At 36.1% G+C, this 17,802-nt stretch overlaps 1 protein-coding gene across 2 annotated transcripts in view; it reads left to right on the top strand.

Moving 5' to 3' along the window:
- Positions 1 to 10,972: 10,972 nt before the first annotated feature.
- LOC145269123 (transmembrane protein 45B-like) overlaps positions 10,973 to 17,802 on the top strand; it is a 32,118-nt gene continuing 25,288 nt past the window's right edge. For both annotated transcript variants that reach the window (XM_080124720.1, XM_080124721.1), the window contains exon 1: positions 10,973 to 11,088. The gene's annotated coding sequence lies outside the window, so the exon portion shown is untranslated. The remainder of the gene's footprint in view (positions 11,089 to 17,802) is intronic.

Raw genomic sequence — 17,802 nt, 5'->3', positions numbered from 1 at the left:
CTACTGGTACCATGTAACCCAGTACTACCTTCCTCATGGTCGGATCACCGGCGACTAAACTGGTCCCCCCACCAGACTTGTTTGGTAAGGAGGGCAGCTAGTCTCCCTGAAGAATTAAAAACAAGATCTTTTAAAGGGCGAATGAACCCTTTTTCGGGGTCAATGGCCAACTAGCACCGTGTGTGTTTATATGTGTGTGCTGGGGTGGAGAGGGCTCCCGTAAGCCGTGGTTAAGCCAACCTTTCTAGGAGAAGCAAATTTCTGATTTAAAAAACCATAAAGCCGGAGACCAGTACCCGCATTAAACTGGTCTGCAGTTTGACTTGTTGCTGGCTATCTTGCTCTTGTTTGTTGCTGCATCTCAACATTTTGAACCGAGAGAGAGACTTAGCTGTCGTACAAAGCTAAGACTGTAACATCTGTGTATAGATACTCCCTCAGGCATTTGCCTATAAAAATGGTCCTGTGGCGATGAAAGTCAATATATATATGTGTATATATATATATATATATATGTATATATATATATGTGTGTGTGTGTGTATATATATGTGTGTATATATATATATATATATATGTGTATATATATGTATATAGGAACATATATCCATACACATATGCACATACATACATATACACATACCTATACAAATACTGCGTGTCAACATGATTAAAGGTAGTTTCATATGAATATGAAATTATTTTCAATAAAAGTACAAAATATGGAAATTAAAATATATGAACCAGAAATACAGCCTTTGAACCCAACATAAACTATATGAACCAAAAAATATGACCCGGAAATAGAAATATGCAACAAAAATAAACTATATGAACCAAAAAATATGACCCGGAAATAGAAATATGCAACAAAAATAAACTATATGAACTAATTATAAAAATATGAAACGAAATATAAACTATATGAACCAAATATGAAACTATGAATCAAAAATGCAATATGCAAATACAAAAATAAAAACTATGGACCAAAAATAAACATATGAACCGGAAATAAACTACATAAACCAAAAAACACATATGAAAACAAAAATTAATACGAGCGAAAATAAGCAAAAATAACATGTGAACCAAAATAAGATATATGGACCGTAAATAACATGTGAATAAAAAATAAAATATACGACCCAAAATAAGCTACATGGACCTAAAATAACATGTGAAACGAAAATTAAATATATAAAGCAAAATAAGCTCTATGGACCAAAAATACAATATATGAACCAAAACACTATATGCACCAACATAAGCTATATGGACCAAAAATAACATGTGAACCAAAAATAAAATATATGCCCGGAAAAAAATATGAATAAAAATAAGATATATTGCCAAAACATAGCATGTGAATCAAAAATAAAAATATGGACCAAAATAACATATGACCCAAGAATGAACTATGAACCAAAATAAGCTATATTGTCTAAAAATAACATATGTGTACCAAAAATAAAAAAATATGAACTAAAATAATCTATATGGACCAAAATAACATATGACCCAAAAATGAACTATGAACCAAAATAAGCTATATTGTCTAAAAATAACATGTGTACCAAAAATAAAAAAATATGAACCAAAATAAGCTATATGAACTAAAAATACAATATATGGACCACAAATAACATATGTGAATCAAAAACTAAATATATGGACCAAAATAAGCTATATGTACCAAAAATAACACATGTGAACCAAAAATAAAATATTTGAACTAAAATAACATGTGAACCAAAATAATCTACATGGACCAAAAATAAACTATATGAACCAAAATAAGCTATATGGGCCCAAAATAACATGTGAACCAAAATTTACATATATGAAGCAAAATTAACTATATGGACCAAAAATAAAGTATATGGACCAAAAATAATATTTGTGAACCAAAAATAAACTATATGAACCAAAATAAGCTAGATGTCCCAAAAATAGCATATGTGAACCAAATTTAAGATATATGAACCAAACACAGTGTTGAGCCCAAAATATAATATGTAAACCGAAAAGATCTATCTGCACCAAAAATAATCAATACACACCCAGAAAAACATATATGAACAAAAAAAGGAAACTAAAAAATAAAATATATGAACCAGAAATAAAAAATAAAATATATGAACCAGAAATAAAAAGTAAAATATATGAACCAGAAATAAAAAGTAAAATATATGAACCAGAAATAAAATATATGAACCAGAAATAAAAAGTAAAATATATGAACCAGAAATAAGAAATAAAATATATGAACAAAAATAAAAAATATAGCAAATGAATACACGAGGATACACAATACAAAAAAATTCAATTCCAAACATAAAGTTAAAAAATATATATAACATCTATATCTGACATTATCTCATCATAAAATATGCTTAAATATAATATCTTATTGTATTTATTATTATACTAACCTGGGTGCCTGGCGTTGCCCGGATGTTTGGAGGTGTGTGTGTGTGTGTTGAGCAAAACAAATAATGTTATAGAAGGCAGGCTCGAATCTGTGACACAAAGGCGGAAAAGAAAGTGGAGGTGTGTGCAAGGGTGTTGGTTGAGCAAAAAAAAAAAGTGGTAGTAGGCAGGCAGGCTCGAACCCGTATTGCGAAGGAGGAAAAGAAAGTGAAAAAAAAACGTGACGCATTAGCTGTTGTGCCCATCACCAATCTGGAAGTGGCGTAAGTTTAAGTTAAATCGAAAAGAAGTGATGGCTTTCGAAAATATCTGCAAAAAAAAGCGACCCCTCCCTGTAGAAAAGTGCCCAGTTGAGGATGAAAGAATGAATGTTTTGGGTCAATTTTTCCATATTTGTCGTCCGAAGGGTCGAGCTTCAAAACAACACCAATCTTGTGAAAATCCGTCGCTTTTGTCGAAAGTTTTTGCAAGACATACAAACATACATACATACATTTAAGCAAACAGATGAGATTTATATTGTAGATTGATTATTATATTGTGCGAAATATATATATGGTGGAGCAATAAAAATTGTTGCCCTTAAAAAGACAACCTGATTCCATTTCTGTTTGATGAAAATGGGGTTTGTTTTTTGTTGCAGACTATCTACTAGTTGATCAGTTGTATACAAGTCCCGAGAGCGGTAGGAGCCTTTTATCATGTCTGAAAGTGATGCAATGTTTAACGAGCGAGATTAGAGACGCGTCGCTGTACAACTCATGCTTTCTACCGATCCAAGTTATGACAACAGGACCATTACCAACACCCTCAAAATGCATCATTGGATTTCCACCAATCACATGGTGATAAAACCAAAGTTTCCGGCCACGGTTATGGTCTTTGGTATGGTTCCAAGTGAGGGCCACATCACGCTACCTTACATCTTCAAAGTCAGCTAGAAAAGTCAACATCAAAGTGTACCTGAATGTACTGAAGAGTGCGGTGACCCCCTGGTGCAATTAGGTGTCCGCTGACAGATCCTGGGTGTGGCAGCAGACTCGGCATTGACCACAAGTCCAAAGAGACCCAGGCTTGGCTTTAGAAGGAGTGCTACGGCTTTGTACCCTTCTCTCACTGCTCCACATCCTTCCATGACCTGAACCCTCTAGACTACTTCGTTTGCTTATATGTTGAGAACATCACCAACATAACCTCCCACAACAACAAAATCAGCCAGCGAGTATTAACCGAGCTCCCACTGGCACTTATGGAAAAGGCATGCTCCCAGTTCCATACCCGTATCAAGGTGGTGATTGAGGCTGAAGGCAGCTACATTGAATAGATGTCAGCTCTACTACATAATCAAGTACTGGGACTGCTGTATTGCCATTTGGTGAATGGATTCTGGACCATGCAGTAGTCTCTGGTAGGGCCTTTTGATGCCATACTCGTGGCATTTACTTTTGAGGGGAGGTTTTGTCATGATTTTGCCATTGCTTATGACCTCACTCAGATTGTTCGCGAACCCACCCGTGTGCCCAATACTACTGGTCAATATGCAAGCCTCCTAGACCTTTTTCTCTCAACTTCCCCTGAGCTATGTTCATGTTCCATTCATTCTCCTCTAGGATCCTCCGACCACTCCGTCGTATCAGTTAAGATAAAAATGACATACCCCTCCACCGTACTGTATACCGATACTCTATGGCTGACTGGGACAGCTTCCGTACATTTATATCTGATTTACCTCTGCATTCCATGTTTAAAAAGGATGTGTCCTCTATAGTATCAGATCTGACCGAATGGTTAATTGTAGGCATATGACGAGATCCCTGACGACACTAGATGATCTTGCTTTTCAAATAGAGGAAGAGAAGATTGGAGAGGATGAGGTATGGTTAGGGGGGGGGGTCATGCTGACACTTGGTCAAGGAAAAATAGATGTTTATGAAATTCCTGTCCCCCAGAGAAGAAATAAAATATTTCAATGGGAAATAAATGGTTATCGCTTATCACATCAGTTCCTGGGTGGGGTTTTTAAGAGAAAGACAAACGAGAATTGACATCTATCAACAACGGAAAGGTTGTTTTTAAAATCTCTGTTGAGCGAGATGAAGAATGGGGGTCAAGAGTAGGGGTCACCGCCAGGCATTGTTCGACCTGGGGTGACTAATCATGCCTAATTGGTAATAAGTAAAAACCTTGGTGCAGGTGGGGGTTGAGGTCTAAGAGAAAGAAAGGTGGAAGGGGAATTTTTGATTTGATAAAAACGATTGGCTTTTTAGTTAGGGTCTCCTTTTACTGGCTGGCATTCGAGGTGTCCACATGGTTCTCACCCCGCATGGGGGGGGGGACGAAACCCTCACAAGAGCTAAGTTGAAAAGCTCTTGTTCTTAGCTGGGAAACTAATTAGAGGAACTTAATTTATACAACCTGCATCATGAAGCTTGGATCAAAGAACTCGACTATAGTGTAAACCGATTTATGAATAATTATTTTGTTTCGTTATATAAAGATGTCCCAGAGTTTTTCTTTCTTTCTCGATTGCCGGCCTGAATGAAGATGCAGTTTATTTCAGGATGCCCTGACGCCAGACGATGAAAGAGATAGACTGGATCCAGCACGAAGCCAGAGTAACAGCTGAAATCGACAATGTTGCCACACGGACTCAGGGTCATGCACATTCCGTGTGCCCTGAGCAGCAGAAGGATATTTTCCAGTGACCAGTGGGAGTCTGGTCACCCTTGAGAGGTCCACCACTAGACAAGTAAGAATGTAGCCCTGCTGGGTTGCATCTATGGTCCTGTTAGCTGGGAGCGACGAACACGGCCAGAAGTACATCACAAGTATGCTCCCGTGAACCAGGATAGCGACGGATGCGGCCCGGCCCTTGGACAAGAGAGGCTGTTAGGGTTATAGACATAGACCAATTCATACCATCTAAAAAATTCCAACAAAAACCTAACAGCCAGCCATGGTTCTCCCCAGAATGTGCTGCTGCTATCGCGCATAGAAATCACTTTTTCCAAAAGTTTTTTGGTTACGGCTTTACCTTTTCATGTGCTACAAAAAAAAAAAAAAAAAATTTTCCTGTCTTTTTCTCTTACTTTCCCTCTCTGTACTGCTCTAACCAAGTATGCTGACCTGTTCCACAAATCCCAAAACCTCAACATGAATTATCTCCAGAAAAAAAACTCGAATAAACCTAGAACCCCATCTTCCAACGTAGACCCCTACTACCTTGTCTCCTTCTCCAACATCAGGGGTCTACGTCCAACCTTCCAGAGGTTGAAACCCAATTACAAGAGACGAAACCGGACATATTCTTTCTAAGTGAAACTGGAATAGGGCCGACCACTTCCCTAGATGAGTTCATAATTAACGGATACTCTAACTTAACAGCTAAATCTGACCCCCCCAAGATCGCCATGGGCATGGAATATGTGCCTACATTAAAGATGGCTTCCCGTGTGGCAGGGATATCTCTAGAGAAGATCTTAATTTACCCTATATGTGCTTCCAGTTTGTACTTGCTTACACCACTGCTTTTATATTTGCCCTCTATCGCCCATAACAGCGGAGTTACTATCTTTAAGAGTATATCTGAGAAAATAGACCACATCCTGTCTGCACATCCCTCGGCTAACATCCACATCTGTGGTGACTTCAACGTCCATAACATGAAATGGCTGACCCATTCAAATAAGACAGACGAGAGGAGGTTTTGTCATGATTTTGCCATTGCTTATGACCTCACTCAGATTGTTCGCGAACCTACCCGTGTGCCCAATACTACTGGTCAATATGCAAGCCTCCTAAACCTTTTTCTCTCAACTTCCCCTGAGCCTAACCTAAACGTAGATTCCATGAACAAAGCTTCTTTTTAAGAACTGCACACTTGTGGAACTCTTTTCCGTTTACCTGCTTTCCAGCTGACTACAATATGGCTGTCTTCAAGTCCAATGTAAACAAGTTCTTGCTGAGCCGTTCCTCTTAAATAATCCAATTTACCAAATTTACACTTCTAACGATTACTATATTGTCCTTTTGACCACTGTAGACTCTTTAACCTTTATCCTCGAGTAGCCTCTGGGCCTTGATAAGTGGTGACTCCTTTGTAAAAAAAAAGAAGTTTTTACAGGGTGGAACGACAGAAAAGATCATTATAGTTTTATTTTAAATCTTTTATTGAAAAAAATCAATTCAGGTAACAACTGTTTGAATTTTTTTTGTACCAATGGGAAATCATTGAGGTTAGAATATTCAAATTAGGTGAAAATCCTTTGTGGAATTACTAAGATTAAAAGGTCATGTTAGATGAAAGTTCTTCGTTAAAATGATAAGATTGGAAGGTGAAAGTCTTTTGTGAAAATAATGTCCTTATTTCAAGGTTTTTGTTTTAACTGGAAAAGTTTGCCTCATTCAAAAGTCCCATCAGGAAAGTAGTCCGTTGTTAGTAATTTTTATAGAAAATGTACGGAATGGGTGCGTGTGTGCATAAGTGTGGTTGTTTTGCATATTTTTTTTTTTTTTTTTTTTTATTACATTTTCACCCCAAACAAGGCACATTGCCACTTTGGTGTAGGGGGCTACTATCAGGGAAAACATCTACTGGGGTACTATGTAGGGATTTGGGCAGCGAGATGTTGGTTCACGTTGCACTTGAACTTATGCATGTCAGTACAGTTGGGGAAGCAGTGACCTGGAATGGAATTCCAAAGTCTAGCAGTTCTGGGGAAGAAACTACTGGAGTAGAAAGATCTTTTACATCTAGGGATCTCTACAGTGTGGGGGTGGGATTTTGCAGCTTGCCGGGTCTGTCGAGAGTGTTTACGTCGTGGGGGCATAAGTGCTTGCAGTTCATCAGAGCATTCACCATTATAATACTTGTAGAACAGGCAGAGGGATGCAACGTTTCGACGATGGGACAGAGGCTGAAGCTTAGATGCCAGTTTAGGGCCTATCAGATTTGCAACTCTCTTTTGAACCCTGTCAAGGAGCGAGAGACTTGTAGCCGATGCACCAGCCCAAATATGACAGCAATACTCCATACATGGGCGAATAGTGGCCTTGTAGAGGTACAGGATACTTTCGGGTGTTAGAAGTTTTCTAGCACGGTAGGGAGAGCCCACCTTCCTCGCAGCGGCCCTGGCAATGCTCTCGATGTAATTGTTCTAGCTCATGTTTCCTGTGAACGTTAGGCCAAGGTGCTTGAGTCATATTCTTTTAAGCATTCATGTTCTGTCCCGTAAGACCACGTGCTCCATTGTCTAGAGTGTTTTGAGTCTTACGACGGAAAGTATAAACACATCTCCAAAATTAAAACTTTGAAGACATTTTGTTGTTGAATTAACAGGTTTATTAAAAATGAAGAAGGTAAAAACTGAAAACAAAGAAAGAATAAAATAGAATTAACAGGTTTATTAAAAATGAAGAAGGTAAAAACTGAAAACAAAGAAAGAATAAAATAGAATTAACATGATGCTCAGCGCATAGAATAGAAGGTAAGAATTTAATCAAAGTCCATGTACTGTAAAAATAAAGGCTAAAACTTACAGCGAAGGTCTGGCGTCGAGGAGAGGAAGGCGGAGGCGATAGCAGTTAAACCCTCGAGGCTGTCAACCCATCGAAATGCGAGAAAGGCCAGCCCCGATGTTAGCGGTGAAGGGTCACAAGTTGTCCCCTCCAAAGAAAGGGAAGGATAAGAGGCAATAAAGAAAGACTGAGTCAATTCATTTTAATTAATTCCCTATTAGTCTTTTTCGGTTTTCTTATGGGATGATCATCTTAAGTTAACTATTACGTGTAATTATATTCATGCAGATATTCTACATGATTTATACTTGCATAATATTTGCAAAAAAAGCTTATAGTGAACACAAACCTCTTTCTATATATATTTATGTATACGTATATATATTTGTTTAAAAAATTTTGCTTACTTAGAGTTTTTGGTCTACAGACATGAAACTTAATATATAGGGTATTTGAACCCATACGAAACTTTAAAGGTTTTAGCCTGGAAAATCAGTGCAAAAGTGTGAAAATTAAAAAATGGAATCTGCTAGGTGAAGGTCGAATGACAGCATTATGAATATGTATGCATAACGTAATAGCTATTGGTTCAGGTTTTTAATTTTTAACCTTGCAGCAAACATGTCTTCATAGCTCAGGCATTAACGTCAAAGGAAAAAGTAAATTGTAAGCTAAACGTTTTGGTTTCGATTCTGGGTGGCGGTGCACAAATAACTTTTTAAAAAACTTTTAAAATCGTTACTATATATTGGGTCCAATATAATGTAATAATAAATACGAAATCTGCATTAATCCAAATATATTTAAACGCATTTATGACTGGGCAATGCCAGGCGTCCCGCTAGTATATATATGTATTATCTGTTTGTCTGTGAGTTCGTTCCCTATAGACTTTAAAAGGGTTGCATCAATTTTTATGAAATTTCACACAAAAGTACTTTATGTGCTTGGCAGTGTTCTAAGATAGGTTTTGTATTAGAATGTCTTTGGTAAATATTGATAATCGAAATAATTTGATGAAAGAAGGTGCAAGCATTTGGTTCTCTTTAAGAAAGGGCTTATGGGGCCTCTCAGCTACATTTACAGAACCCCAGGGGTCCGTAGAGCCCATTTTGGGAAACCCTGATATACATCATAATTCAGATACATTTAGTGTATTGCTGTGGCTGCTGCGAAGAATGAGGATTCTCTCTACCGTGCTAGAAAATTACTTACGCCTGAAAGTATCCTGTACCTCTACAAGCCCATCATTCACCCATGTATGGAGTGTTATTGTCACATTCGGGCTGGTGCATCTGCTACTAGTCTCTCCCTCCTGGGCAGGGTTCAAAAGAGTGTCACTAATCTAATTGGTCCTGAACTGTCAGCTAGGTGTAGCAGAAACAAATGGAAGTTTTTTCTTTCACGAATCAATGCCTCTCCCCTGTGCTATTTGGCCACATATTGACCAATCAGGGTTGCAGTGCATTGATCCTTTCTATCTCCTAAGGAAATCGGCCAGCATCCGGTTTGAAGGATAAGAACTCTTCCTTACTGAGAGAGAGACACCAAACAGAATGAATCCCTTTTCTTCGCTCTCTCCACCTCGGTGTTATTTCAACCGGTATTAATGATTCCACTGGAATAACTACCGTGGTAGCACCAGGTAGCCGGAGTCCAGCTTTTGACCAGGAACATATCACCCGGTGCACATTCTCCTTAATAAAACTTTTTTTTGTGTTACATTTTATGAAGTTGTTGTGTTTGTCATTTCAGAAGCTTGTATTGAATTATTTATTTTCTTAGGTTGTGTCTTAAAAGCATCAAAACTCCTAAATAGGCTTCAACCTTTGTCGCATCGATGAAATGTTGCAACCCTCTGCCTGTTTTACAAGTATTTTAATGGTGAATGCTCCAACGAACTACAAGCCCTTATGCTCCCACGACATAAATACCTCCGACAAACCCGACAAGCAGCCCACCTCTTCACAGTAGAGCTGGTTCTAAAAGAAGGAGCCGCTTATTGCTCTTTCTTTTATACTCGTTTCCGGAGTGTCTTTTGCGCATGTGTGGATTTCCTTTGAAAGAGGAAGTGACATCGTCCATGTGTGCGTTCGTGTGCGCGTGTGTGAGTACATGTGTGTACGTTAGCGTGTGTGTATATACACGTGAATGTGAGTGTATGTACGCGAACGTGAATATATGTACGTGTGTGGACGTGGGCGCATATGTTTATTGCAAGTAATATAGCTTGAGATGTGAACGCATGTTTTTGTGTGAGACTAGAAAAGGCTCGCGCACCCTGAATGTACTGACATATAGAAATTCAAGTAAACAGTCATCTTGCTGCTAAACTCCCTACATAGTGTCCCTGCAATTATGTCTCAGATGGTAGCCCCCTACATCAAAGTGGCTCTGTGCTTTGTTTGGGGGTGAAAATACAATTAAAAAAAATGTGCTAGTGCACTTATTGATCTGTACTATTTTTTAAACAGTATTTTCAAGTTTAATTCGAGTTTTATGATATCTGTCTTTATTAAAATGTGAGGTTAAAATACAGGATATGTACAAAACACCATCCCCTCCCCTATGTTAAGAATGGCTTTCTGAATAATAACGTTATTATTTCAGCACGGATCAGTAAGTGCACTAGTACCAAAATAAAATAAAATGGTACTAAGGAGAAATCCTTCACGACTGAGACAATTTTTATTTTCGATTCTTTTCTCCACATTAAAAAACGACCCTGGTGTCTAACTCTGTCCCGTGGGGAGACGTTGTAAATAGGAACTGGTGCACTTATTGATCCGTGCTGAAATAATAACGTTATTATTTAAAAAGCCATTCTTAACATAGGGAGGGGAGGGTGTTTTGTACCTATTCTGTACTTTAACCTTACAATTTAATAATAATAAAAAAAAAGAAGCATATCATAAAACTTTAATTAAACTTGGAAATACGATTAAAAAATAGCGCGGATCAGTAAGTGCACTAGCACCAATATTTTAATTTATAGGGTAAAAAAACCAAAAGAAAAAACGGGAAAAAAAAAAAAAAAAAAGCGAGGCGGTCTTTTTTTTAAGGGGGAACTATTCGAAGGTCGACACCGGTTTTTATTGTGGTTTCTCTATTAACTAAGTGACAATGTCCACGGACGAGGTATGTTTTCTTTTTTCTTTTCAACGTCGATACGAACCATTAAAGATAAAAAAAGAAGTGTTTTTCTTTCTCTATTAGTATCTCACCTGCTTTGTTTCATTTCGCAGGTGAATTAACTCGTGCGCTCAACATCTCGTAATTTTAATCGGAGAAGAAAAAGAGAATTACATGTGGATAAAGAGAAAATGTTTATTTGGTTTTTTTTCCCACCTCAGAAGTAACATTCCGACGAGATGGGGGAGAACAAACCAAGTTATATGTCCAACAACGTTTCGTCTTTAGTGCAAGACTTCTATTTTCAAATATTGTACTGGTAATTTATTTTCTTTTGATAATTTGATGAGGAGGGAATGCGGAATTTTCTGTGTAGCTTAATTGCCATATGCATTTTCGTAACTTATATATTTTGAGAATAATGGAAATAGGCGACGGAATAGAGAAATAAAATAAATGGTATTATTATACAAACACCGTGACAGGGTTAGGGTTAGGGTTTAGGTTTAGGGTTAGGGTTAGGTTTAGGGTTAGGGTTAGGGTTAATTCGCTGTCACGATGTTTGTATAGTTTTACCAAATAAATAAAGCAATAGATAAATAAACCAAGTTATGTGTTCATCAACGTTTCCTCTTCATTTCGAGACTTCCTCTGGATAAATTCATCCCGAGGAAGTCTCGAAATAAAGACGAAACGTTGATGAACACATAACTTGGTTTGTCCCCTCCCCCCCCCTTTTTTTTTTTTTACTACTTCTTTAATGCACTTATTGATCCGTGTTGAAATAATAACGTTATTATTTAAAAAGTCATTCTTAACATGGGGAGGGCAGGGTGTTTTGTACCTATTCTGTACTTTAACCTTACAATTTAATAAAAAAAATATCATAAAACTCTAATTAAACTTGGAAATACGATTTAAAAAATAGCGCGGATCAGTAAGTGCATTCATTAGCACCAATATTTATTTTTTTATTTATTTTTAAGCTGGTCAAATGGAAAATTATTCCCAACTCGCATTTAGGTAAAAGGGCACTTTCGTAGAAATAATTGAATTCATTCAAAACGTATCTTGGCAAATAAAAAGTTAGGGTTTGTATTACAATTCACAGACGTACGAAAAAGTTGTCAAAAAATAAATAAAAAAATAAATATTGGTGCTAATGCACTTACTGATCCGCGCTATTTTTTAAATCGTATTTCCAAGTTTAATTAAAGTTTGTTTGTTTGTTTTTTATTCAATTGTAAGGTTAAAGTACAGAATAGTTACAAAACTGCCTCCCCATGTTAAGAATGGCTATTTTTTAAAATAATAACGTTATTTCAGCACGGATTAATAAGTGCAGTAGTGCAAGTGCACTGGCACTGCACGTACCAACTAATGTTGGTAAAATTTTACATTAAGGCCCGTCTCACGTTCATAAATAACGAAATATTTCTTTTGTAGATTTTGGTGTGCTAAAAACTGTTTCCATCGCAAAAAAATATTTTTCATGATATTAAGAAATTACTTTTTCGAAAAGTGGGTTATCACTTTTTCATGTAAATTTAACTTAAAATGAGCACTCACTTTCTGACCACCTGTTGTCATGTCGCTATACATAACACAACCTACTTGAGAAAAATTACATTCCTAAATTGGCTCCATCCCGCTCCTTAAATGAACACTGTCCAGTTGTTATATTTAATGAATATCTCCAGTAGTCATTTCTTGGGTGGACAAATGGGGGACAAATGTTATATTGACCCCAATCTCTGTTTTTGCATCGCTGATGCAAACTGGTTTACGAGCACCAAAATATGTATATTAGTTCATTAAAAGAGTGTCTTAGAGATAATGAGATGTTGTTGTAAGAGACTTAGAGAGATTGTTCATGTTATTAGAGATTTATTAAGAGGGATGTTGAAAGACTCGGAGAGATTGTTCGTTTATAACGATTCCTATATTTTAAATGTTCATTCCTTAGTCGTGTAGAAGAAGAAAGATCTTAGAATGATGAGATAGTGTTCACTGTTCAGACATTGTGTAGACATGAGATGTCGAGACGTGTATGTAATGACATTTTATAACACAGATATATAATACAATTTTCACTTTACCTTTTTGTAAGAATCATAAGACAAGACGATGTTTTATAAAACACATGATGGTTTATTTCTTCACGACCGGCCGTGGTTTTCGTCATCAAGAATTCAAAGCTTCACATTTTAGTTTCAAAGTGATCGTCTTGCTTCCTAGACGTTCGAATTTCAAACTCCAGACTCTCTCTGAGTTTCTCACTGACTGTCCCCAACTAACTAACGCTCACTTCCTATATTGAGAAATCCATGCATGTCCGGCCAACGTGACTAAAATTCACGTGCCATCAACATGCGTGGACTTGCACGTTTCCTGAACATTCTGATTTTTCAATAACCTATTTTTTCTTTATTTTCACAAAGGAATTCAACCTACATATCTAATTTATTTAACCCATATTTTATTATCCACATTCTTTTAACAATTGAATAGTTTATTTATTATTTATTTCATCCGAATTATCAATTTACCGGACATTCCATTTAAACCTATTGTTCTTTAAAACTTATGTCCAGGGTTCGATTTCTGCTTTCTCTTATTTTCATTTTAACTAATCTCTCTATTTTTATACTTACATGAAAAGGGGACAGCCCTTATCATGTAACACAAACACCAGAATCAAAGATTTCTGGTCAGAGGGTTAAAAAAAATTTCAGGAGATGCAAAGAGCAGGCGGTTAGAGCCAGCCCTCTGGAAATTACCCAGGTAGAGTGTTTTTTAATTGAGAGCTAGTGAGAAGTTTAGCAGTGCGTATCACGGGTTAAGTTGGACGTTTAGGGTTCTTAAGAAGACTATTGTTTTGAATAAGACTCGTATTTTGGTATGATCAGGAAAAACTCATGTACTGCAAGTCTGCTATTTAACCTAGAAAAACGAGTATTATTTTAACACTAGCAGGCCGCCCGGCATTGTCCAGTCGTAAAATATGCTTAAATATGATATTTTCATTAATGCAGATCTCATATTTATTATCATACTAGCAGTTCAACCTGGCATTGCCCGGTTGTTTGAAGCAAAAATAAAAAGTGGTAGTAGGAAGGCAGGCTCGAACCCGTACCGCCAAGGAGGAAAAGAACGGGGAAAAAATGTGATGTCTTTGCTGTTACGACCACCGCCAAACCAGAAGTGACGTAGATTTAAATTAAGACCAGACAATCGAAAAGAGGAGATGACTTTCAACAATATCAGCGAAAAAAGCGACTCCTTCCTGTAGAAAAATGCCCAGTTGAAAAAAAAAAAAAAAAATCTTGCCCTATCTCTGAATACCCTTTATGTAAAATTTCAAATGTTTAGACCAGAAATTGTCTGAGTAATTTGGTAGACCACAGCGGTCAATTTTTTTTTAACTTTGACCCCTGTTATGACCCCTTAACATATTTTGTTTTGGGCTCAAATCAAGTTATTCAGTTAGATCTATGTCCAAGGAACCTATATCTAAAATTTTAATTAATAGACCCAAAATTGTCGGAGTTTGGTAGAGTTCTCAAAGGTCAAATCGTTGAACTTTGACCCTTTAACAGCCAAATTTCTGTCCGAAAACCGATCACAAAGATTTTCCCAAATCTCAGTACCCTGTATATCAAATTTCGAGTCTGTAGACTAAAAATTGACAGAGTTATTGCATAGGGAAATGTACATACACATATAGACACTTTCACTTTTATAGATATATAGATAGATTATGCTGAACGCAGAAATAACATGAAATAAAATATGCTGAGGTTATTGAGTCATTCACCACTTATATATATATATATATATATATATATATATATATATATATAATTTTTTTTTTTTTTTTTTTTTTTTTTTTTACAAGGTAGTCATCACTTATCAAGGCCTGGAAGCCACTCGGAAATAAGGGTTATTGTAGGCACCGCCAAAACTGGGGGGGCAGGTCAGTACTTTTTGACGGACCGTCTTTTTAAAAATCTACCAAAAATCAGATAATTATCCGATCAATACGAAATTTTCAGCGATTATTAGGAGAAGAATGAACTTTATAACAGTGTACTTATTTTTCATAAACGATATTTATATATATATTTTTTTTTGCTTACAAAACCCCCCCTTGTTTTGAAGTGGGAACAAATATGCTTAAAATAATCATCTGAGACTGAAATCAGCATATTGTGTTTGTTGTAAGGGACAGAATTATAGATTCAAAAAAAAAAAAAAAAAAAAAAAAAATATTTGCATACCTTATTTTGACGTCTGAATATCAGAACTTCGATTGTGTTTAATTATCCCGCTTTTGAGTTTTGAAGTGTGAAATTCGGTGAATATGTTAAGTAAAATAATTAATTTAAGTTAAGCAAAACAAAAAAAAAAATTTTTTGATATTTATACGAAAAAAGCTATTTTAAAATTTTTGATAAATAAATTAACAATTTTTTTTTAGCGAGCCGATTAATGCATGACCAAACAGGGCATGCTTTGAATAATCGATACCAAAAAAAAAAATTCGATAAATATTGTGCCCTTTGTGTTAAAAATAGCATCTTTTTTTTCGATCCCGTTTGAAAACGTTTGCCGCCTTTGACTATGGTGGACCAAACGCGCTGAAATAATTTTTTTTTATTCTGCTTTAAATTGCCCCCCCCCATTTTGGGGAGTCTGGCCCCCACACACATACACATTAAAAACCAAACGCATACAAATGGTCACCCATCTGGTACTGGCCAGCCTCAGCTTAATAATACATTGAAATTTTCGTCACTGAAAAATAAGTTTTTTTTGGCCTGTTTGGTCTTCCATAGTTTGCTTTTTATCAGACGAAAACGTAAACAGAGTCGATCTGAACTCTACGTCAACGCGAATATCTGGTTACCTATATGAATAAGTGGAATTATTTGAAATTCAGGTACTTATATTATAATATTTTTGCATATTCTCTTAGAAAATCATCCTAAATCTTAGTTAGACAATAAATAAATTAATTAATTATTTCAAAAACCCTTTCTTTTAAATATTTAAGTACGTTTTTTGTGCAAGACAAAAAATGTCAATTGTTAACTTTTTGGGAAAATTTAACATTTAAAATTGAATTAAAAATAGTAGAAAAAGTTTTACATTATTCTGTTTTCTATATGATAAAATTCAGGGTTTTATCTTTCTGGGAAAAAAAAAGTTACTCAGAAATAATGGATTTTAATAAACGTAATTTCGTTTTAAAAAACAACAACAACTTGATTTTGCGGCCATTTTTGGCGGTGCCTAGGTTATTGCGTGTACAGTAATCAATGGGATAGTATCGTAGTAATCGTTAGTAATGGAGATTTGATAAAGTGTTTTACTTAAAGGAGCGGTTTATCAGGAATTTGTTTATGTTGGACTTGAAGACATCCAAGTTGTAGTCGGGTGGGAAACAGGCAAACGGAGGAGAGTTCCACTGGCAGGCACTTCTAAAAAAGCCTTGTTCATGGAATCTACGGTTTGATTTAGGCACAGATAAAGAGTGGGGAAAATTATCAACAGTGGTTTCAGCTATATGGGTTTTTTTTCGTGAAAGATAGGCGAGGGCCGACCATAGATTGGAGCTCAGACGAGCACTTGACATGGAAATAACAATAAAACAAAGACAGGCTCGCAACATCTCTTCTGTGGGAGAGAGGTTGCAGGGAAGAGAAAAGGGCATCCCCCACTAAGCTACGATGTTTATTTTGTACTCTGTCAAGGCAGGATAGGCTGTTTTTAGCAGCTCCTGCCCAGATATGGCAGCAGTATTCCATCCTTGGACATACTTCGCTTTTATATAGATAGAGAATTGCATCAGCAGTGAGATATCTACTGGAGCTGTAGAAGGATCGCACCATTTTTCCAGTGACCTTGGCAACAGATTTGATGTACGTGTTCCATTTCAGATCAGGAGTAAAGGTCAAACCCAGAAGCTTGTCAAAACATGGAGCCTTCCCAAGATGAGAGCCATCCATCACAATTGATGCCAGATGGGGATCAGAGCGTTGACGATGTAAAGATAGGAGCTTGGTTTTAGATGCATTAAAAGTAACCAGCCACCTCTTCTCCATTGTACCACGTGCTCAAGATCAGAGGAGAGAGAATCAGAGAGAACTTTGTTATTTACGGCCTTTGAAGGTAGAAAATTATTTATTCAGGAAAATAAAAATAGAATTTGATGAAAATGATTAAGATACAGAGTTCAAAAGGGACGTAATTTTCCGTTTCGATTTAAACAAACTGGCGGCAATTTTTCACCTGCTAACAAAATTAAAGTTGTTGTTTTTTTAATTCAGTAATATTCAGGTAATTTCGGCTGCATAATTTTCGAAGCTAACATTGTGATTTATTAGAATTGACAAAAAAAATCAGTTGAAACCATTGTTTTTTTATCTGAAAACTCAATTTATCAAATACCAAATCTCGTCCCAATTGTGTAGAAGTGACAAATAACATTTTTAAAAAATCGATCTGTCGACTCCATCTTAATTTTTTTTTTTTTTTTTTGAAAGTATCCATTTTTATTTTTTTGAAAGTATCCATTTTTATTTTTTTGAAAGTATCCATCTTAATGAGCACTGATAAAAAAAATTTTTTTTTTAGTTTATTTACTTTTAATTTGATTATTATTTTTGTTTTTTTTTGGTTTGTTTGAAAGTAAGCAGTGTTTCAGATTATTTTCGT

The sequence above is a fragment of the Euprymna scolopes genome, chromosome 45, assembly GCF_053919585.1.
Source record: "Euprymna scolopes isolate OS-2025 chromosome 45, ASM5391958v1, whole genome shotgun sequence".
In the NCBI taxonomy this organism is placed as follows: domain Eukaryota; kingdom Metazoa; phylum Mollusca; class Cephalopoda; order Sepiida; family Sepiolidae; genus Euprymna; species Euprymna scolopes.
Note: the sequence above shows the minus strand (reverse complement) of the source record. Positions and strands in the feature narration are given on the sequence as shown.